Source organism: Anser anser (genome assembly GCF_964211835.1).
Source record: "Anser anser genome assembly, chromosome: 2".
NCBI classification, from domain to species: domain Eukaryota; kingdom Metazoa; phylum Chordata; class Aves; order Anseriformes; family Anatidae; genus Anser; species Anser anser.
This window is the reverse complement of record NC_139721.1, coordinates 72,387,967-72,412,298: the sequence shown is the minus strand read 5'-3', so window position 1 is coordinate 72,412,298 and position 24,332 is coordinate 72,387,967. Positions and strand designations below refer to the sequence as shown.

The 24,332-nt window shown below is 37.1% G+C and overlaps 1 long non-coding RNA gene across 1 annotated transcript in view; it reads right to left on the bottom strand.

Moving 5' to 3' along the window:
* Positions 1-17,448: 17,448 nt before the first annotated feature.
* LOC310894312 overlaps positions 17,449-24,332 on the bottom strand; it is a 6,950-nt gene continuing 66 nt past the window's right edge. The window contains exons 1-4 of the long non-coding RNA XR_014579802.1: positions 23,490-24,332; positions 22,737-22,839; positions 19,638-19,681; positions 17,449-18,621 (exon numbers count right to left, since the gene is read on the bottom strand). The exon at positions 23,490-24,332 is cut by the window's right edge and continues 66 nt beyond it. This is a non-coding gene — a long non-coding RNA (uncharacterized lncRNA). The remainder of the gene's footprint in view (positions 18,622-19,637; positions 19,682-22,736; positions 22,840-23,489) is intronic.

The window sequence follows — 24,332 nt, the reverse complement described above, 5'->3', positions numbered from 1 at the left end:
ATTTAGTTGGCACATTATTATAGTTCAAAAAGGAGGGGCTGGAGATAATTTCAGTATATTTTATACTATAGGAGTATCAGCATAATAAAAGAAAAAGACAGCTTCCAGTTTCAGAGCATACCTTTCTATCTGGTCTCTCACAATACTATAAGGAAGAGCAACAGCTAGTCAAGGGACCTGACACAGGCACACCAATGAATTGTTCTATTAAGCACTACCAAAACTTTGGTGTTTCTGGAACTTCTGCAGAAGACAGCCTTGAATAATTCCAAGATAAAAATATAGCAAGATAACTGTGGCATTTAAGTGCTTCTATAGTTAGACAGTGATTCATCAGGGGTCTTTTGGGATCAGAGCTTCAGATGTGGCCTTATATTCCAAGTAAATTTACGAACACAGACATCGAGTGACATTGGGAATTTAAATATCCATTTGCTATGGTTTTGTCTGGGATAGAGTTAATTTTCTTTGCAGAGGCTTGTATGGTGATTTTTTTTTTCTTTTTTTTTTCTATTTTTTTTTTAATGAAAATATTGATGATAACACACTGATGTTTTAGCTGTTGCAGAGCAGTTCTTACACAGAGCCAAGGACTTTTCTGCTTCTCATGCTGCTCTGCCAGTGAGGAGACTGGGGGTGAAACAGGGGCTGGAAGGGGACACAGCTGGGACAGCTGGCCAAGGCTGACCAAAGGGATGTTCCACACCATACAGCATCATGAAGAACAATAAAAGCTGGGGTAATGGAAGGGGAAGGAGAGGACATTTGGAGCAGTGGCATTTGTTTTCCCAATAAACCATTACTTGTGATGAGCCCTGCTTTCCTGGAAGTGGTTGAACACCTGCCTGCCAATGGGAAGTAGTGAACGAATTCCTTGCACACATGGCTTTGCTTTACATAGTAAACTGTCTGTATCTCAAACCATGAGCTCTCACACTTTTATCTTTCTGAGTCTCTCCCCCACCCCACCTGGAGAGAGTGAGAGAGTGGCTGTGTGATGCTGAGCTGCCTGCTGGGGTTAAACCACAACACCATTGAAGAGTCTGAAAAATCCTACAGCAGTTTTAAATTCTTTATTGTGATGTTACATTTACAGCCATCTGAACAACTATGTAAAAATAATGATCCTCCTTTGATGAACAGCTTAGGGTCTGAGTCCAAAAACAAACACATCTGGCTTGTACAGCTGAGAACCTTTCTTGGCACAAGAAGAGACTAACTGCTAGATGATAAGCTCATGCTAATCAGAATGATACCACTAAAATCAATAAAAATTGGCTACATTGCACCAGCTTAAGATTTTTTGGTTATCAGATTTATTATTAATGTTCCATGAAATATGCAAAATCTACTAAAACATTTATAGGCTATTTCAATGGCTCTTTAATTCAGCAGTTTAATGCTTGGACTTTACAGACTTATTGTCCAATGGCAATCTCCTCTTGGGAATTTCCCACTCATGAGTTATTATTTAATATACAATAGTTTTCTTTTAGCTACCATTTAGGATCTCTTGCAAGCAGTCTACCGATTCACCAGATATGGATGGAAATGATACTGGTTGGAAACAGAAGCTATAGTCTTCCAGGTAGACTGACAAAATAGTTTTGATTAGAATACCTATATAACAAATGCAATAAAAAGCAGCAAAGTTTTAAATTTTGTCCATCTGAGGTGTGATCTGTAGACAGTCATTCTTAGTTTACATATTTTTTTTTTCTGTGTCAATACATATTATTGTTCATCTTCAGCCCCTATAATAGTGGATTCCTCCCCCTCTCCCTCTCTCCCTCCCTCTCTCCCCTCCCACCCCCCCACCCCCCTCCATTAGAAGAAGGGTCAGATTTGGAGTTCTGATACTATTTTGATCAAGAAAGCCTCAATCCTATTTGGAATACTATACCGCAATGATTGATAGATTACCTGACATAAGCTGTCCGTGTCTTTATTGAACACCAGGTCCTATCAATAATAAATAATAATAATAATAATAATAGTCATTAACAATAAAAATGCTTTAAGTCATAATATGCCATGTAGGTCTGAACACCTTTTGTCATCTTCCTCTTGGACTGTCATTAGCAGAGCTGCTAGCACTTTATAGTGGATACTTTAAGTATGAAAGACCTAATATATTTTCTATGGTAACTTAAAATAAGGTTATTTAAACTGATTTGGGCAGGGGGATAGTAATATTTTATTCTTTCTAATTATGAAGATCAGGATTTAAAAACTCATCCTCCTGGAAGTATTTAATATTATATTTTCCTGCTAACTCTTGTAGCTTTTTTTTTCTTATATAATTTTAATTTTCTAAGGAAGGAGTTAAACCATCATTCAGTTAGCCAAAAGGAACTTCACTGCACGGTGTCAGTGATATTCTTAAGAATTACTTGGAAGTCTGCTCAATTTTAACGTTATAATGAAACATTTTATGAAATCTGAGATAATTTCTTTTTCCTGCCATGTTTGTTTTACAACAATTTCTGTCATTTGTGCTAACTGAACCTCTATTGATAATCCTTTAACTGATTTAATCCCCACACACAGTAAGAAAGAAAGAAGGAAAGAAGAAAAGAAGGAAGGAATAAGACAGAAGAAAGAATAAGAGAGAAGAAATATAGAAAAAAAAAAGTAAGGGGGCACTGGTCCTTCTGAATGTTTTCCTGGGTTATTCAGCCACAATGATTTACAAAGAAATAGGATAGTTACCTGCTACTGGAAGAATATGGAAAATCATATGTCTTGATGTTGAAATGCTTGTTGATGGATATAATGTATTTTTGTCTGGTAGAAATAGATATGTAGACAGTCAAGCCTAGCATAAAATGAGTTGCTCTTCTCTGAGGCAGAATTGCACCACTTGCCTTTCTTAAACAGGAGTAATGTAGTACCTAAGACCCATTGAAGTTTTTTTCTTGCACTTTCATTCCTTCACAGACATATAGTTACTATTCAAATCCATCCCTGACAAAGCAGGGAGACAAACTCATCCCTAGATGTTAATACACACATGACAACTACTAGATTAGAAAACCCCCACAAACCTGGGAAGAACCATCAACAGAATTTTGGGCTTCTGTACCAGATACTAAGGGCTCTCTATCTGGGTACTACTTCATCTATTAAAGGTTACCAAGGCAAGCTATCTTTAACACGGACTTGGAGTGGTTGTTCGTCATGAAGCCAGAATCACTGGTTGTGTGGCTTCCCTGGGGCTGAGTGGGAGGAGAAGGGAAATATGGTTGTGAGATTCTGCCAAGCAGAAACAAATCCTTGTTTTCACCTGCTTTCTGCATTGGGTGCTGGGAGTGGAGAAGAAAACCATTACTGTTTCCACACTTTTCTCAGGTATGTTAAGCATAACTCAAGAGTATGCGAAGAGAGGGGCTGCAGTGCTGGCTGAAAATTGTAACATAATATTTGTCTGCATTCATCAGGAAAAACAGCAAAACAAACTAACAGGACATTACAGAATAGTTCTGAAAATTTTGCAGACTCATTGCTAGTCACACAAGACCTACAGAAAGATCAGATGATTATATGCATAGGCACCGAGATCCAGATTTTCAGTTTGCCAGCCACTAGCAGTCTGACTGTAACTGAAATTATGGGTGCTCAGTACCCTTGCAAATTAGTTCCAGCTGCTTCTAATTTGATATGCAAATATGAAGGCACTGAACACTGTGAGCATTTGGGCCTATAATTTAATGACTCCTTCTTCCAGAAGCCTTGTAGATCTGGAGACTTCTTTCATATAATTTCTGAATATGCCCCCAAGAAAATTTCTAATCCTGTCGATGTTATTGTGAAAAGTGATTATATCACATCAAACACCAATTAAAAAAGCAGATGAAATTTTTGTATGGTGTATAAAAGCTGCTTTGTTACAGCTTTAATGTCTTGTATTCTATCAAAGATCACATGCTGCTGTATGAATCATTTACACGTGTTTTACTTGAATGGAGGTTGGGAAGTGCTATATCATATACGATACAAGAGCAGTGACCTCAGAAGAAGAACTTTCATGTTCAGTTAGACTTTTAAAATGTGTTATTTAAGTATGAGTCATTTTCATTGCCATGAATTCTCTGCAAGCTGACCAGGGGAAGACTTGGGGCTATATTTATCATAAATGTCAGGCACTCTTGCTAAGTATGCATCAAGCTACAATCTAATCTCAAAGCTATAACCAAGAATTGAAATCAGGGGAGTTCTAAATTCAAGGCTTTACAAAGGTCTTGAGCAAGGTTTGAATAAGCAGATTCAGACATACATAGGGCAATTTCCATCAACTGAATGAGACAATTATGAGGATGTCTTTAGCCATTGAATATAAATCTGAGAACACAGAGCTGTATGTGTAGGTAGGATTTTCAATGCCAGGACTGTGAACTGAATACTACTCTTCATAAGATATTGTACTGCCCAAACTTGTCTTTTTCTTAGTCTTGCCCTAGTCTGATGCTTTCATTGGCAATTCTACTTCTCTTACATTGAGTAATATAATTAATAGTAAATAATACCATTTTATTTGAAATATTACAATTCACCATGCTTACACACATGTAAAATTTCATCTCACCTTTATAATCTTAAACTTTATAATCTTAATGTTTGTTCATACCACAAGCCTTATGATAGCTCCTTGCCATCTGAAATGGCTTCTGAGATCCACCTAAGAGGAACACCTGCCCTAGACTGCGACCACTCTACTTTTTCACAGCTCTACTGAATAATGTTAAGAACTACTAAGAATGTCATATTCTTCTGTCAAACTGGTATGGGATGCTGCCTTTAAAGTCAATAAATAACCTACATCAATATGCATCAAGACTACAGTGGCACTGAAACCAAAACTAACTGCCTTTTGAATATAATTATGCAAGTTAATGTTTTTTTTACAGTCCATTATCTACTGCATATATTTCTTATGCATGTCCCAAAAGATTAATATGGAGATGTAAAATAAATTACATTCTAAACTTTGTTTTTGTTTCTTTTCTTTTTTTTTCTTTTTTTTTTCTTTTTTAATTTGTAATGCAGTCTTTTTCAGCAGATGGTTCGTTCTAGTCCCTTTCATGTTCATACTCTGTTATGTTTATAAGAGACTCAGCTGCCAATTGATCATATTTCACTGCTGAATCTATAATGCATGATATAATTGCTCATTATGTGCTTTGGAATAAACTTGAAGAACTATCAAAATAGTTATTTCTAACTCCAAACAAATTAAAGAGATAGTCATTTTTAATATCTATAGTTATCTTCTCACATGTAATTATTTTAAAAATCTGCTTTGTGTGATAGATTCTTCTATTCTGTTAGGCCTTGATTCTGGAAAGAACCATATTCAAGAAAGGGCATTGAGAAATACACTCTGTTTTAAGCTTATTGTTAAGTCTGAAACACCTGTTTTCCTGTATTTGGACCTTCAATGATGCATCACAGTCTCAGTTTCTGAAAAAGTTTTGTTTTTTTTTTTTTAGTAAGAATCATACTCTACAGTCAAAGATGTCTGATTGTAATACACAGGGTACCACTGATCTACAAAGTATTACTGGTTACCATCAGAAAGACAGTGAATCATGAAATGCTAACTATTTTATTTCCAAAGCTGTTAAATGATTTCAAAGGGCAACAAGTATGTTATAAATACTTTCCTCACTAAACATTATTACTACTTGCAGTAAAATGTATGGTATATTAAACTACATACAACAACGACAGAAGTTGTTATTAATGTTTCATGTAATTATATGTGCAGAGGATCTTGTCCAAAAGTCATAATATTATTGCCATGATCTATTGTTACCTGCAATACATTAGATAGTTCTAGAGAGTGCAGTAAAAGAAGTTCTGTATTTCCTAAAGAACTCTGAAGTAACTATGTATACATAGGAATTTTAAACATGAACTTGCAAAGCTTCTCCCTTTAATTTCTGAAATTATAATGAACAGGTAACATTATTCTAGTTCTGCTGCTGTCATAACCGAAAGACTATACCATATCTTCTATCTTGTGAACATGACAAGTGAAAGGTCCTTCACCTGGGCTGGGGTAATCCTAAGCACAAATACAGGCTGGGCAGAAAATGGATTGAAAGCAGCCCTGATGAGGACGTGAGGGTGTTGGATGACAAGAAGCTCGACTTGAGCCAGCAATGTGCATTTGCATTCCAGAAAGCCAACTGTATGCTGTTTGCATCAAAAGAAGAGTGGCCAGCAGGTCAAGGGAGGTGATTCTCCCCCTCTACTCTGCTCTCACGAGACCCCACCTGGCGTACTGTGTTCACTGAATTCTATGATTCTGTAATACATTTAGTCTTGAATCCAGTGTTACACTTGAAGAATCCCAGGCAGAAAGCTTTTTTCAAGTGTGTCAAATGCAGGGGAAAAAAACAAAAAGGTGGAAGTTGAATCAGGCCCCTAGCCATCTCAAGAAATTCCCCCACATTGCAGGCTCATGTCAAGCTTCTTGTCAACTAACACCCCCAGGTCCTTCTCATCAGGGCTGCTCTCAATCCATTCTCCGCCCAGTCTGTATTTGTATTTGGGATGACCCCAGCCCAGATGCAGGACCTTGCACTTGGCTTGGTTGAACCTCATGAGGTTCACACAGGCCCACCTCTCAAGCCTGTCCAGGTCCCTCTGGATGGCATCCCTTTCCTCCAATGTGCTGACCATACTACGCAGCTTGGTGTCATCGGCAGACTTCCTGAGAGTGCACTCAATTTCACTGTCCATGTCACCAACAAAGGTGTTAAACAGTGCCAGTCCCCTGAGGGTGGGGGGGACATTCTGACCCCTGAGGAACACCACTCATTACTGATCTCCACATGGACTTTGAGCTGTTGACCGTAACTCTTTGAGAACGACCTTCTAGCCAACTCCTTACACACCAAGTGGTCTATCCATCAAATCCATGTCTCTCCAATTTAGAGACAACGATGTCATGGGGGACAGTGTCAAATGCTTTGCACAAGTCTAGGTAGATGATGTCAGTTGCTCTTCACCTATCCACAAAGGATGTAACCCCACCATAGAAGGCCACCAGATTTGTCAGGCACAGCCTGCCCTTAGCGAAGCCATGTTGGCTGTCACCAATCACCTCCTTATTTTCCATGTGCCTTAGCATAGTTTCCAGGAGGATCTGCTCCATGATCTTACCAGACGCAGAGGTAAGACTGACTGGCCAGTAAGTTCCCTGGGTCTTCATTTTTTCCCTTTTCGAATATATTTTTGAACATATTTTTTCCCTTTTTGCATATATGAAGAGGGTTATATTTCTGCTCTTCCAGTCAGTGGGAACTTCACAGGACTGTCACAACTTCTTAAATATGATGGAGAGAGGCTTAGCAACTGCATTCTCCAGTTCCTTCAGGAGACGTGGCTGTATCTCATCAGGTCCCATGGACTTATGCACCTTCAGATTTCTTAGATGGTCGTGAACCTGATCTTCTATATTGGGCAGTTCACCATTTTTCCAGTCCCTGCCTTTGCTTTCTGGGGCCCAGATCATGTGGCTGGAGCTCTTTTTGGTGGACTGATGCAAAATAGTCATTAAGTACCTGAGCTTTCTCCACATCCTGGGTGACCAGGTCTCCCATTTTCTTCTGGAAAGTTGTGATTTGTTTTGTCTGCTTCTGAAATTAGAAGAATCTAGCAATCACCCCTGAAATTTCAAAGATATTTCATTATACTTTTAAAGTTAAGAGAACACATACTTGTAAATCTGACTTCTTTGTGAGCTTCATTTTTCCTGACAAGAAAAATTCATAATGTTTAGTATTTCTCTTCATGCGAGTGAGACTCATTGAGGTCAAAAGATCTAACATTGGTATAAAGCTAATAGTCAGGCTACCATTGATGTTAACTGCTAATACCAAGGGAGTCAATTAAGATTAAGTGGTCTAAGACTTCTGTCCCTTTATGAAGCATATTTAGGGACTTTGAAAGAGTGTCCACCCTAGATATTAAAACAAGATGAAGGCTAAGTTATGTTCATAAAAGCCTCAAGGGTATCAGTTAGTTATTTTAGGTTATCTAATCAAAAATCAGAACTCCATATCAAATACTCCAAAGTATTTATTGAAAAACTCATGTCTTATATTGCTACTCTTCCATTACTTTGTGAATTTGTTCAGAAAAAGCAATACAGTATTCTTAAGGGCATTTTCTGATCACTCATTCTTGATTGCTTCATAGAGTTAACCGCAAATTTCCATCCAACTTTTCAATATTTGTGCCTTCTTCTGAATGGGACAAAGCACTGGGATCCCCTATAGACAATATTAAACATTAATATTACATCAGTTTTGATACTACATTACTTTTCCTCAGCAGTCCTACAGTATTCATTTTCATGTCAGTCCTAACATTATAAACCGTTCCAATGCACAGACAAAATAGATTGCATCATATTGAAATTGAGAACTTGTATTTCAATTTTCCCTTGATTGTTTTTTCATTACGAGAAAAAATTCAGCCCTGTTACTCTGTATTTCTTCCATCCATTTGTTAAATTCCCCTTGTTTTACCTTCAGATTCTCAGACCTATAGATGAATGTAGAACATTTTATGCATGTATAAAACTTAGCACAAAGAGTCCATAAGCCTTGATAAACCATAAACCTTGGCTGTATATATATATATATATTTGTAATCTTCCTCAGTTAATAAGAGATAAATCACGTACATATACAATATATGAATATTCAGAAAGCAATATGTCTTGGTTAGAACAACTTACTGTAGTTATGAGATTCTGAATAAATCAATCTTGAGTACCTCTTTTGGGCATCACAGTGGGCTATATAAACTCATGAATAGACCATTATCTAACATCTAAGTGTGATAAAAGAACAGAAAATGAGCTATGTAGGATTTCAGAAAATGAGCTATGTAGGGGTTCTGGTGGATGAAAATCTCACCAGGAGCCAGCAATGTGTGCTTGCAGCCCAGAAGACCAACTGCATGCTGGGCTCAAACAAAAGAGGAGTGGCCAGCAGGGCGCGGGAGGTGATTGTCCCCTTCTGCTCTGCCCTTGTGAGGCCACATTTGGAGCCTGCATCCAGGTCTGGGGCCCCCAGCACCGTAAGATGTGGATCTGTTAGGATGGGTCCAGAGGAGGGCCATGAAACTGATCAGAGGGCTGGAGCACCTCTCCTGTGAAGAAACGCTGAGAGAGCTGCAGCAGTTCAGCCTAAAGAACAGAAGGCTCCGGGGTGACCTCATTGCAGCTTTTCAATATTTAAAGGGGACTTATAAAAAAGATGGAAAGCAACTTTTTCTCAATCAGATAATGACAGGATGCGGGAGAATGGTTTTAAACTAAAAGATGGGAGATTTAGATTAGAGGTTAGGCGGAAATTCTTCACTCAGAGGGTGGTGAGGCACTGGAACAGGTTGCCCAGAGAAGCTGTGGATGCCTCATCCCTGGAGGTGTTCAAGGCGAGGCTGGATGGGGCTTTGGGCAACCTGGTCTAGTGGGTGGCATCCCTGCCCATCGCAGGGGATGGGGGTGGAACTGGATGATCTTTAAGGCCCCTTCCAACCCAAGCCATTCTATGATTCTGTGATTTTGCAAGTCTTCTCCAAGAGAGAAAGGACTCAATGTTGCATATTTCTTCCTGTGCATGTGAGGTTATAGTGTTGGCACAAGTAGATGGAAAGTAAATTTCTAGAAGTAGTTGCACATTCTCAGTGGCTCAATCATTATCAGAAGCATATCACTGCAACAAAGGAAATTCAAGCAGGAAAAGTTAACTAAAATTCTGGTAGAGTGAATCTTGTATTAGGGAGGATAAATTCTTCCATTTTTCTCTTCCATAGAATTCAGTGAACTTCTTAATATCAGAATGAAGTAGGAAGGCAAGAACACAGTAGCAAAGTAAAGAATTATTTAATAAGAGTATATAATTATTAAATTATGGGATTTCTATTAAAAGAAAAAAAAAGTCCTTATATGCGTTGTCATCTATGATATTTTCTTGAGAAGTAAAATATATTTTAGAAGGTCAGCATCACAGAATCATAGAATATCCCAAGCTGGAAGGGACCCACAAAGATCATCAAGTCCAACTCCTGAGTCTGCATAGGACCACCCAAAAATCAGACAATACGTTTGAGAGCATTGTCCAAAAGCTTCTTGGACTCCAGCAGACTTGGTGCCATGACCACTGCCTTGGGAGCCTGTCCCAATGCCTGACCACCCCCTTGGTGAATAACCTTTCCCTAACACCCAGCCTGACCCTCCCCTGTCCCAGCTCCATGCCGTTCCCTTGGGTCCTGTTGCTGTCCCCAGAGAGCAGAGCTCAGCGCCTGCCCCTCCGCACCCCTCGTGAGGAAGCTGCAGGCAGCCATGAGGCCTCCCCTCAGCCTGCTCTGCTCGGGGCTGAACAAACCAAGGGACCTCATCTGCTCCTCATGTTTCCCCTCTAGACCCTGTGCCATCTTTGCAGCCCTGTTCTTTTGCACTGACCCTCCTCTTCAATTTCAACAAAAAATAAAGGTTTCAAAGCAGCTTTCTTTTAACTTCCAAGGTAACTTCCAGAAAAAAATACACAGAGTTGGGGGTCTGACAACTGTTTTGGTTCTTAGTTATTTCCAGAGGTCAAAGCCCAAGACATGCATGTAATTATATGATAATTTAAGCAGTCAGTGATTATAATTGTGTATGCAAATAGATGTTTTGCATATGCAAGTGCATAGATACTTTAAGCAGTTGAGTTAGAAACGGTACTTTAGTTATTATATCAGGTAGTTTGTCAGGACTTAATAAATGAAAATAACCCTATTTTGCTTATTTGTGCAAGATGAGTATCTACCTATAGCCACTACTGTAGTATGTATTGCATGTCTCACTGTAGCCCAACATTGTGAGCTTTTGCCGTTTTGACTAAGATGTCTCAAGAGAAAAGCACTTGCAGCGAGAACCTGCCTACAGGTCTTACATTTTCCCCATGGAGGGCCTACATTTTCCCCATACATATTCCCCAAACATCTGTATATATGTTTGAATGCAGCTATAAATTAGATGTTAAAGGTAAGAATGGGCAAGTGAAATATGACCCATGGTGGTCTTTGATACAAAGAAGTCTAAACTTGGATTCATTCAAGCCTACCCTTCACAGTTTTTAGTGCCTTTAGTCTTATATGTACAAATATGGTCAGAATTAAATTACATATCTCATATGCTGACATCAGTTGATCTCACTCATGGCCATTCATGCTGAAAGAATGACAATGTTTTCAAACTTCAACACAGAATATATAAAACTCCTTGTCTCAAAAATTTCTGGGTTATCAACATGGACCAGAATCCTAAAAGAGAATGAACCACAAGCTCTTCGTTTAAGCCAGTCACTGTGCCAGTATACGCAGAAAAAATGTGAACCTGGGATTGTGAAATTCTAAGTTGCAGTGGAAATATAGCAAAAATTATAATATAGTTAATCAAATCAGTGTTAGAATGATTTTTGAATGTCTCTGTTGTGGGTTAACCTCAGTAGGCAGCTAAGCCCCACACAGCTGCTTGGTCACTCTCCCCACAGTGGGATGAGGCAGAAAGTGAGAAAACTCATGGGATGAGATAAAGACAGTTTATTAGGTAAAGCAAAAGTTGCACGTGCAAGAATAGCAAAACCAACTCATTCACTACTTCCCATTGGCAGGCAGGTATTCAGCCTTTTTCAGAAAAGCAGGGCTCACCATGTGTAATGGTTTCTTGGGAAGACAAACATCGTAACTCTAAATGTCCCTTCTATCGTCTTTCTTTACCTTGTTCTTTTACTGTTGAGCATGATACCATACGGTATGAGATAACCCTTGACCAGTTCGAGTCAGCTGTCCTGGTCTTGTCACCTCCCAAAACTTCTTGTGCACTCCCAGCCCCCTTGTTGGCAGGACAGCATGAGAAGCAGAAAAGTCCTTGGCTCTGTGTAAGTACTACTCAGTAGCAACTAAAATGTCAGCGTGTTATCAGTACTGTTTTGGTCACAAATCCAAAACATAGCATCATATAGGCTACTATGAAGAAAATTAACTCTATTCCAGCCAAAACCACTGCAGCCTCAAAAAATCTTAAAGTCATATATGAAAGGGTATATTTTTAATACTGGAGTTTGAAATTAAATCTATATAAATATATCAAAACTCCAAGGAAAACTGCTATATTTCCAATACGTGCTCTATTGCATGAGTATTTTTCTTCTCACAGAGACACAATCTTGGAGAGAGCTGGAGTCATCAATTTGTTTGTCCTTCAGCTGTTAAGCCTTACAGGCTTATGCCAAGACACTATAAAGGCTTCTATCAGAGAATGCAGGCTATATAGCATAAGTTATTATATTAAGGGGGGAGGGGGAGGAAGGTAGAGGGACATTCCTTAAGAGCGTGCGGTCTTATCTATTCGTCAAGAATTAAAGATACTGAAAGAACATGAACACTAGAACAATATTTAGATTGTAACATAATTAAGAATAAATATCTGTTTAAATGAGAGTAAGGGAAGAGAAACAGGTGTGGTAGATAAATGTATACCAGGACTGTTTCTGGTTGGCAAAGGTCACTAGTACACCTTCAAAATTCCTTGGCTGTGGTGAAGATATTACTTACCTTGTGCCCGTAGTTTTCTTGATACTATTTATGAGCATCTACAGTGCACAGAGAACTATGGAAAAAAAAAAAATAATATCACAAAGGGATTAAAACCCTTGATCTAGGATTTGAAGGGCTACATTGAGCAGTCTCACCTCCCCGGGAAGCATAAAATCCTGAATCCTGTAATGTGCCCCATGATCCTCAACTAAGAAACAACTGCTGGAATCACAACAGATAGCCTAATGAGGAGGGAGCATAAAGTAATAGCAAATGAAGAACTGAGAACACTGTATATCTGAAACCCTATATAATTCCCTGGTTTTAGACTTTCCTCTCACTGCATGCTCACTTCCTTCATGATTTTGAGTAGTATATGTAAGCATTCTTTTAAAACCAAATCAGGGACTAGTCTGTGCTTTTAAAAGACTATAACTTGAATAAGGTGTTCTTGTCCTATGACTTTGTGGTCTGATCATTTCGTAATGTAACAGAGAGTACTGGCTAAAATCCTTGACTATGTAGCAGTCTTATTCCTCCTTCATGGCACGAAATTTTCTATGATAAATAAATAAAAGACAAAGAATCAAGGGGAAATAATAACTCCCTATCGAAGTAAACATATAGTTAATGACACTAGTATCATGCAAATTAAAATAGCCCTTCTGTCATATTAAAAGCATTAGAGAAGGAGCTGAAATAAGCATTAAAACTGAAATATGTTTTTAAGCAATTGTTGTAACTATTTAGCAATAAAGATCCAATATAAAATATTGCTACTGTGAGATCACAGATACTCCAGGGGAAGACTAGGACCAGAATTTGAGGTGTTTGAGGGTTTTTAATAAAAATAATAATAATAATTAGATGAAAGATTTGAGGAAAGCTGAGCAGGCTTTTTGAGCACCAAAATTTTGGACTACAAGCTAGGTAAAATAAATGAATCAATCTTTTTTTGTGGCAATCATCCTAGCTGTAGTAAGCTTTGAAGTGTGTTTACACATAATGCTATTTCTGGTTTAAAGTTCAAGTGCTTCCAACATTCTTTTTAATAGTAAAATTACTGAAGGCATTAGTCATTTTGAAAGCAAATTAGAAAAGATATAACAAAACAGAGAGCTAGATTAATGAAGAAGGCTTGGTTACTTCTGACCTGTTTTTAAATATATTCCCCCCCCCCCCCCCCCGGCAAGATTTTTCCTGTATTTGTTCTGTAGTTGTCACTATGTAAATGATTTTCTTGTGTCTATAAATAGCTGGTGAGACTGGAACTCGTGCTTATAAATTAGAGAACCTAAATATATCTGACCTTAAGAACCATGACAGAGTTGAATTTGCACTTGGTTTGGTAATGCCATATGGAAGAACAGGAGACACAAGAGAAGCCTAATGAGCATGCTTGTGAAAAGCATGGGAAACAGAAATACAATTTGACAACTGTAGCACCTCCAAAGGCAGCTGATGTGGAGGGAATTTGACTTGTATTCCTGGCTAGGAAGGAGATGAAACTTTACTGAAATTCAGCAAATGTTATCAAAATTTTATCTGCAGCTGAATTCATATCAGCTGGGTACTACTACACTACAATTCAGAATCAATAGTTCAATAGTCACAACTATAAGGCCACAGTATGTCATAGTCTTTTTGACAGTTTTTTTTTTTTCATAAAAGCTATATGTCAAGGACATTAGAGAACATAATAATACATAGAAAATTGAATACTAGTCGTAGAAGAAACAAATCAGAATGTATCTCCAAGCAATTCAGAACACATTCATGAATGGAAATGGAAAACTGATGAGAGAGGTATGAAAAAAAGCACAGTAGAACATAAAAAAAACTTGTGTACAAGAAGACATGCTCATAGAAAGAGCTTATGATTTTACCATTTAAACTAGAAAATAGTCTACTGAGGGCGCCCATGTGAAAGAGCAAAATATTCCATTTCTGAAACTCTGCAGGTGATGGTGGTTTACATTTGAACAGATGTGACTAACCACATTTGATCTGCAGCTGCTGATGTATTTGAAACATTCTGAAATTCTATGTATTTCCTTTTAAATTTAACTATAGAATACATTATGACATCCTAAAAGCTATTTTTAAAAGTTAATTCTAAATTCTTAAAAGTTAATTCTAAATTATTTGAAAAAGTTTGGAGAGTAATGGAAAAGACAGGGAGGATGGAAATGGGCTGCTTTTATAGAACATGTAATTTGCAACATTTAGAACGCAGTGAAGGGCTCAGCTCAAAGATACGAATAAACAAAAGCAAAGTCAAAACCAAACACAAATAAAAAATAAGTAAAATTAAATGTGAAAACAAGCAAAATATGACAATGAATTAGAGACATGATGAATGCACGGAATTGGGGTGGGGGGGAAGAAAAAAAATGCTGATTTCTTTAGAGAGCTCTTCAATGCAGGAAGAAACTTACTTTGGTGATCACATCTTGCATTTGGGAAATAATGCCATGTTGTGTTAAGTTGTGTTTATTTCAGAAAACACATTTGTGTTGACTCATTTATGTGACAAGCATTGCTAGAGGCAGGTGTTGTTCTGACTTTTATAACTATCCAACCTAATTACCTAATGAATTGAAAAAAAAGAAGAAAAAAAAAGAAAAAAAAAAAACAACCAGCACCACCACCAACAAAAAACCTTTTGAGAACCAACAGACTTTGACTCTAACAACTGGCAAGAGAAAGCAACATCAAGGAAGTTATTCATAATGTGCTGTTTAATTACATGTATACCAAGCTGAACAATAACTAAAAAAAATACAAGGCCATTCAAAACTAAATGTCAAAATTCAACCATGGAAGAAGCTACAGTGACTCATTCTGCTGCAGTTTCTACAGTGAGGCTGTTTAAACTTAGCAACGCTTGCAATCATATCTGAATGCCCCCTAATTCTATTTCCCCAAATAATTTGTATGAAGAACTCTCTTAAGCACACCACATAGTATCATAGGATCATACACTCATTTATGTTGGAAAAAGTTCAACTACATTGTCTTCTAGTTTATGAATTGAATTAACATTTTTATTCATTCATTTTATTTTATTTCAAGCATTTGAATTAACATTTTTATTGTGAGAATGTTTTTCCTGTAATATATACACTATATTCCAGGAGGTTAAAAAAAAAAAAGATTTATTATTATTATTATTATTATTATTATTATTATTAGCTATACCTGTTAATCATTAAAAAGGTCTATTTTTAAATCCCTATTTCAATTTGTAAATTATTTAAGAGTGAAGGTATCTATGAGTTTAACGGAGTTGGCTTTGAATCATTTCATTGACACCGAGGTAAAAATTTTTACATTTTTGAAAAATGTTTAGACAGTTAGTTTATAACGGTACATTTTTAAAAACATCAGAAGTCTATTTTTTAAGTGTTATCAACTATTAAAGACATTTTTGTGACAAATGCTTTTGTGGGATTTTTTTTTTCTTTCATTCATGTTTGAAACTTAGTGGGATAAATACTTCAACAGTAAATTCATGTGTCTCAGTTATTAGCCTTCCCTCTGAGATAGAATTAGAATTTACTTAACGAACACTTTTCAGTTTTTGAGAGTAACACAGACATTTGACTTTCAGACATTTGTACAAAACTTAACAACCCATCATGTAACATGATGGCTCTCAAGAAGATAATTGCTCAGAAATTTCTAAGAAAATTATGTTCAACAAATCAAGAGAATGTTGACAATGTTAATTCTTCTCAGTGATTGTATCAATGATTTTGCATTTTGTACTAGAAATATTACAGAAGCACAAAGATGCTGATGGGAAGTTTGCTCAAAAATCGTTGTTATTAATTCAGAATATCAAACTTTTTTTAACAAGTAGAAAATTATAACTTTTTTCCTATTCTACTTTTTTTTTAAAAAAAAATAAAATATAATATTTTCTTTCTTTTTTTCCCAATTATCTCTCAAGTCTCCCTGTCTTAACATTGTCTCAGTCCTGTAAGAGTTACTAGCTGAGTTAATTAAGTTTCTGTCCAAATATACTTAGGTCTTGATGAATTTGCTTTTATAGGATTTCATTTGTATTTACACAAACACAATATACTCTATGTATTCTTCATATTCTACTTAAAGAAAATATCTTACCACCACAAATTAAAGTAAAATTATTAAATAGTTCTTCACTGAGGGGGAAAAACAAATAAACAAACAAAAAAGACACAGAAAATTCTTTTATACAGAAAGATAAATGCAGAGACCTACATCTTTCACAGTATGTCAGCTTCTTTGGACAGTATTTTCAGGATATCAGGTCATTGACAACATAACTTTCAGCCTTGTGTACTTGTTGTATTTTGGAAGGCCACGTATTCAAGGAATTTTCTGTGTCATTATAAGGTTTTGTATGAGGAAAACCCAGGTACATAAAGATGACTGGATCCAAGCTCACTTTTGTGAAACTTGCTTCCGAACACTTGATAACTCTCACAGGCATTCAGAGGGGAACAATGCTAACCAGAGTAGCATTGAAGATTTTCAAATAATATTTTCAGACAACATTTATACAAGTGTTCTGAGTCTCTAATGTCATGTCTTCAAGCAATCTTAATGCTGCCTGCTAATATGTTACCCGTGTTTTTGGTTGCTTTTTCAGTTTCTTTTTAATATGAGTTTCCATTTCAATGATATTCCCTTTTTAGAAATTAAACACATTTTCTTACATGGAAGAAAATACTATATTAGAGTGTCATAATGACATCTCACTGCATAGGAATATCCAGGTACAAAAGTACATATTTTATTGACTCAGTACTCCTGTCTTTTTTTTTTTTTTTTCCCTCTGATTTAGCTATGTAGGTCAATATGGAGAATTGGTTCTCCAGAATATGTTTTCTAGGACAGATGACTATCTTCCCTTCATGTCAAAGATCAGTGACATATCAGGAAGGTTAAATCCCAAGGTGCTTCAAAGCACCAGAAGGACCTTTAAAGTTAAGAATCATCTTATGTCTAAACCTTGATCTACTCAGATTCTTTAATTAGATTTGGAGACATTATCACAAGAGACCATTCTGAGGTCTGGAGAGGCAGATCGGTCTCATACATTTTTTAGCAGACTATTAGATTATTATTTTAGCAGACCTGTAATAGATTATTATGGACAGTTTCCTGTGCTGTGATATTCCCATTGAATAAAAAGTCTCTAAAGACATCAGACATCTCAGGAAGGACTTAAATTCCTTAGTTTAATCTTCTAGCAAAATAAATAAATAAATAAATAAATCAGAGATTTTTAAGGGAGCAGGAAAATTTTAATGTTGTTATGGTCAAAACCTTGCATACTGTGAAAATCAGAAAGTTCAAATTCTCTAGAAAGATTAATTCATTCTACGCTTCTCTGGCACAGTCAGTTGAAAATTTTCAGAAGCTTTATTTAAAATAAAAAACAATCTTTTATTAATGCCAACTTCTGAATAACAAGGCAGAGGCTCTAATGGTTAAGAATGGGAAATTCACAAAATACCTACTTGTTATAAAATATTTGAAGAGTAAATATTCACTTTTTGTTGTTCTGTCTAGGCTTCAGATGTACCAGTTCCTGTCCTGAACTTCTTTAAGGTAGATTTACATGATCTCTTTTAAGGTGGAAAAGACAAAATTCATCTTGTTTAAGTTTTTAAGATTATGTTTATAATGATTGTGATACAAGAAATAGCAACTCTGACAAACTATGAAGAAAAAAAGTGCATAGACCCACCTGTCAAAAAGATATAGTCAATTCCTTTTGTGTTCTACAAAAAGTAAATATATTTAAAAAGCTTATGGAGCAAAGGATTTTATTGTAATAGAGTTTTGTAGAGGAGTAAGTGATTGCACATGTAAAAAAAGGACAGGGAAGCCCTGAAATTTTCGCTGTTCCATGTTCCCCTGACATTATGTTCTCTCCTGCATATTCATTATTGACCATCAGCATCTTCAAGCCGGTTGTTTTTAACTGACCTGGGGAGGATATTCATAGGTTCTTCTGCCAATAAACTGTAAGGAAAAACAGACAATAAAGAACAAACATCAGTATTTCCTGTTAATCCTTTCAAAACTTCTACTTCATTTGCTACAAATAAAGAATGGGTCAAGTACTGTAGTTTCAAAGCATTGTAGCAGGAACCTGACAGGGCCTACATGACAGTTATGTCAATTACCTTGTTTATATTGCTCACCAGTATTTCAATTTTTGCCACTTCTCCTTGATCTAAGAGTGCAGCAGACGTTAACATGGACTGTGTTCTGAGCAGATACAGTGTGAAGTTCAAGTCGCCTGCTGATGTGCTGCAGTCATTTCAGTTCTCATGAACTGAAATCTCAGTTCTCAGCTAACACGGTCAATAATTTATGAAGAAAATGCATTATGATGCACCGGGCATAGACTACAAACATGATTATATGCCCACATGTGAATAACAAAGAAGTTTGGTAATGCCTAATAATTCTAAACAGAGAGCTACTCAGATCATACTTTTCTGAAACATGAAGAAAGAAGGGAAAGAAGGGAAAGAAGGGAAAGGGAAGGAAGGGGAAGGGGAAGGGGAAGGGGAAGGGGAAGGGGAAGGGGAAGGGGAAGGGGAAGGGGAAGGGGAAGGGGAAGGGGAAGGGGAAGGGGAAGGGGAAGGGGAAGGGGAAGGGGAAGGGGAAGGGGAAGGGGAAGGGGAAGGGGAAGGGGAAGGGGAAGGGGAAGGGGAAGGGAAGGGAAGGGAAGGGAAGGGAAGGGAAGGGAAGGGAAGGGAAGGGAAGGGAAGGGAAGGGAAGGGAAGGGAAGGGAAGGGAAGGGAAGGGAAGGGAGGGAGGGAGGGAGGGAGGGAGGGAGGGAGGGAGGAAGGAAGGAAGGAAGGAAGGAAGGAAGGAAGGAAGGAAGGAAGGAAGGAAGGAAGGAAGGAAGGAAGGAAGGAAGGAAGGAAGGAAGGAAGGAAGGAAACTTTAACCTTGAAATATTTGGAGAAACTGTTGTTATGCAAAATTATGATTCACAGGACATATAGTTTAATTGTCCACATTACCAATATGAAAAGACTTCAGATGTCAACTCATGTACTCTGTAATGCTGCAAAAAAAAAAGACAGTTGTGACTTCAGAGATGTACAACATTTAAAACATTAATAAAACACCTAAACAGACAATTAACTCACCACTGGGAAAAAAAGCTAGAAATAAAATGTCCAATTGGTACAACTTCCTTAGCACAAACTTCTCTTTAGCAAATTCTCACTACAGAAAGATATGGAAAATTACTTTTGAGCCATACATAATAGAAAACCAAGGGTCACAAACTGAAAGAAGAAAATATAAGTCACAACATGCAATAGAAGCCATGAAATGAATGACAGTACAATTAACATGACAGAGAGAAGATGGAAACTTGTCAGAAATTGCTGTACAGCTGTTCAAATTTGATAATACTGTGGAATGGATTTCTTCACACTATCTATTAGAAAAAAAGTTTTCAATCAAAAAGTGAGGGAATGAAACATGAGTGTGTATTCACTCATCCATGTGCGTGCCTGTGTGTGTGAGTCCTTCTATGGAGGCTGGTAACACAGGAAGGAGCTCAGCAAGGCTGTTAGATCATGCAGACAATGAAAAAGTGTTTTACTGCTGAGACTGTGAGAAGCAATAATTGCAGGAATGCAGTGATGGCAACTCTGGACTGGCTTTTGGCTGTTGGAAAATGATTTCTAATGTCATTATAAAGAAGTTCAACAACTATTCCAAAGTCAACTGGAGATAAAGAGTCTTTGGGCATTTGGGAAGTTTGGTTGAGAGATGTATCAGCAACCATTCACTCTGGGATTGCGGGGAAGAAGCTGGCTCTAACAGATCCCATAAGGATGGAGATGGGTAGTCTTGCCTGTTTGAATTTGACTGAAGATGCTAGCTACTCTGCTGAAAACAAAAACAAAAACAAAGCAAAACAAAACAAAAAAAAAAGAAAAAAGCTAAATAACTTTCTCAAAAAAAGAAATTATGTTGCTGCACTTTCCATTGAGAAAAGTGTTATTTCTATCCCTCTGCCTACTGGAAACCTTCGGGGAAACACAGAGCAAAAACCCTTAACTGAGTGACTGCAGACATTTGGTAGAACATCTCTACTGAAGTTTTATCAGGATGGGCACACATAGAAGAAAGGAAAAAAATATATTGTTCTAAAAATCAGTCAGTATGAACCGAAATTCTACACCCTTCAGTCTCTATCTGTTCATATAGACTATGTCAGAGCAAACTTCACTGGAGTAAAATTCACTTGCTCATTATACGACTTGCAAAGGGAATGAGTGAATATTTCACACTGGGACTAGCTGCAATACTGAATGTACTCAGGAAAAATCAGCTTCTTGTGATTGTCTAATCTGTATCAGGTCAGCTATGAGACAGAAGACAACATATGCTCTGAGAGTTTCTGGTAACTGAAAAAAAGTGATAAAGAAAATGGCTACTCTTTAGATTAGAAAATATTGAGTGCATTAGTTCTTTTTTGAATTCCCTGATTAATGCTCTAAATTGAAGAAAAGAGAAAATGGGAGAGAAATGACTATATGATTTCACACGTATTTATCCTTTAAAACTTGGGGCAAGGAGGTTCACTGGTTTCCCATAATAACTGAAGGCTTATGTATCTCCCAGATTTCAAAAACTGTCCTTATTTGTGTTTAAGAAAAATAACATCTGGAATAAGGATTGCAAACAAAGAGATGCCACCTGATAGCACCTAAATATTGTGTCCTAAAGCTGGTGTATATTACCTTGTTTCATATAATTAAGAAGTTTTTTTGTTTGTTTGTTTCTAATAAAACTAAAAATAAGAAACAGAAACAAAACATTCCTTATAAGAGGCAAAATTAAGGGCCAGGTTAGAGCAACACTTTTGCATTTGACTCAGTACCATCTTTTTTGTTGTTGTTTCAACATATGAAATAAATTGCTCTTTCTCCTTTCTGTTCAGGAAGACAGTAAGAAGCTACTGCATTTCTTCCTTATTCTTTCTGAAGCAGGTGACATGCTCCCCTGTTCCTGCATTTACTCATTTTAAATTTTGCAGAAAATACATTTTTGCACTTACAGAAATGTTAACAGAAAACACCTAGTACATTTGCTGCTGTTTGAGAGCCATGTTTCCTCACACATTTTAATGAAGCTGTACTAGCCAATCCTTGACAATATAATCAGGTTGTAGCATTGGCTTTTGGCAAGATTTGCTGCTCATATTTGAATGCAGCTACAAAATGTATCACTGAACTTTATATATAATCTTTGTGAACTCTTGTGAAGAGTCTTCCTTCCATCTAACTGGATCATCAGATCATCAGAATCCAAGAAACAACTGTAAGCCATTAAATGTACGTAGGAAAGGCTGAATGGTGATTGTAACTCCAGTGTCAAAATACGTCCCTGAAGAGTTCCCTGATTTGTTGACAAAAATAAATAAATAAATAAAAATTAAAGAACCCATCCAAAACCAACCAACCAACCAAATAAGCCAACAACAACCAACCAACCACAACCAACCAACAACAAAAACAAAAACAATCAAAAAACCAAAATCCACAGCCTATAAATCACATATAATTATAACCATTACATACAACAATTGAGATTAAAGTATGTTCTTAACAACCATTTAAAATATAGCCCATTTTAAATATTTCAATTAATGTAATGGAAAGATGTAATTGCCTGCATAATTTACTCTTCAAATCATTCGAGTTGAAGAACTGGCTGACACACATGCTAAATCTCCTAAAGGAACCTGTTTTAATTCACTTGAATTCATTCCCCACTAAATGCTCAGAAAAAGTAATGCCTGAGTAAAGAGCAAATGTCTTAATGGGAAATATTTTATTTTAAATAGAAATTAAATAGTTGTTTTAGAGTCAGACCAGCTTGGAAATTTCACCGTGCAGCGCAGTTTTGTTGTTGTTGCTGCTGTTGGCTTGTTTTGTTGTTGGCTTTGCAATATATGAGAAATTTACAGAAACAACATAACAGAGTGACCTGTAGTAGAGCTATACCTGGTACTGTTACACATGAGAGTTATCATGATTCAAGTGGCCACAGAAAATTGCTGGTAATGGAGATATTACAAAAAGATGACTTACACAAACCTTTAAATCCAGGGAAGGCTGTATTGCAAATACTCTTTCAAAGGAGCAATTAGATGCCTGTTTCCTGAAGATTAAGCAAGTTGTAAAGTTGGACTTGTAAAGTCTGAATTCAAAAAAAAAAAAAAGCAAAAATCTTTTCCAAATCTATGCCGAAAAACAAAACTATTCAAGCTATCATTTCTTCCATACCCAAGAATTATCTCAAGGATAGTCCCATCTTTGTCATGCAGAACAACCTTATTGGCATAATCATGTCTCCTTTAACTGTGCTAAGACACATAATGGGGTGAAGGTGTGGTGGTGTATGAAGCCTGATGCAGCACACATTTGCTCCAGCCATTTGCTTGGCTCCCATTTTCATTAAGCGAGATTTTGAGTTGCTCTTTCTATATGAAAGGTAAGAATGTTAGATTCAAAACCATTTTTTTTTTTGCTATGGATTATGACGAATGACACACACACAAAATGATGATAGTCCTTCATTAAAGACAGAGGTTGTGTTACTTTGTGCCCTGCTTCAAATGCAGAAAAGTGTACAGCACAACTGACAATTCATCAGCAGTAATGAAAACAGCATTACCAGATATCTGTATTTAACAGATACTGTTATTAACAGTAACAGATATCTGAGAATTGCCTGGTATGTTACTGAAATTATCCTTCAAGTTTGAGGTTTCTGCAGTGACTAACAATTACAGGATTCCCTTGGGCATCTTACACCAAATTAGAGCAGAAATGGATTTCACTACCTACCTTTCGACAGTGTTGTGGATTTGTGCATTTCTTGATATTACAAAAGATGATCTACATCTCACATGATGAAGACTTGCAGTTCCTGAGTAGACTTCATTGTGCTTTGTAGAAGTTTCTGTCCTTTGAGTCCAGAGCTCCGAAGGCTAAATTTTAATCTGTATTAGGTACTAGTGCTGACCCAAGACACAAAGAAGCTTGCTTACTGTTGTGGTTTAACCTGGCTGGCAGCTAAACACCACACAGCCGTTCGCTCACCCTCCCCCCTCCCTCTCTGGGATGGGGGAGAGAAACGGGAAAGTGAAGCCTGTGAGTTGAGATAAAGACAGTTTATTAAGACAGGAAAATAATAATAATAATAATAATAATAGTAATGTGTAAGAAACAAGTGATGCACATTGCAATTGCTCACCACCCGCTGACCGATGCCCAGCCTATCCCCGAGTAGCCAGCCCCCCACCCCGGCCAGCCACCCCTATATATTGTTTAGCATGACGTCAGATGGTATGGAATACCCCTTTGTCCAGTTTGGGTCAGCTGTCCTGGGTCTGTCCCTCCCAGCTCTGGCTGGACCCTCAGCCTGCTCGCTGGCAGGACAGAGCAAGAAGCTGAAAAGTCCTTGGCTTAGTGTAAGCACTGCTCTGCAACAATTAAAACATTAGTGTGCTATCAACATTATTCTCATCCTAAATCCCAAACACAGCACCATACCAGCTACTAGGGGGAAACTAACTCTGTCCTAACTGAAACCAGGACACTTACCTACCTCATAAATTCATAAGTGTAATCAATTTGCTCCAGCAATGAATAAAACAGTATGTGTTGTTCCTGCACCACAGCTACACA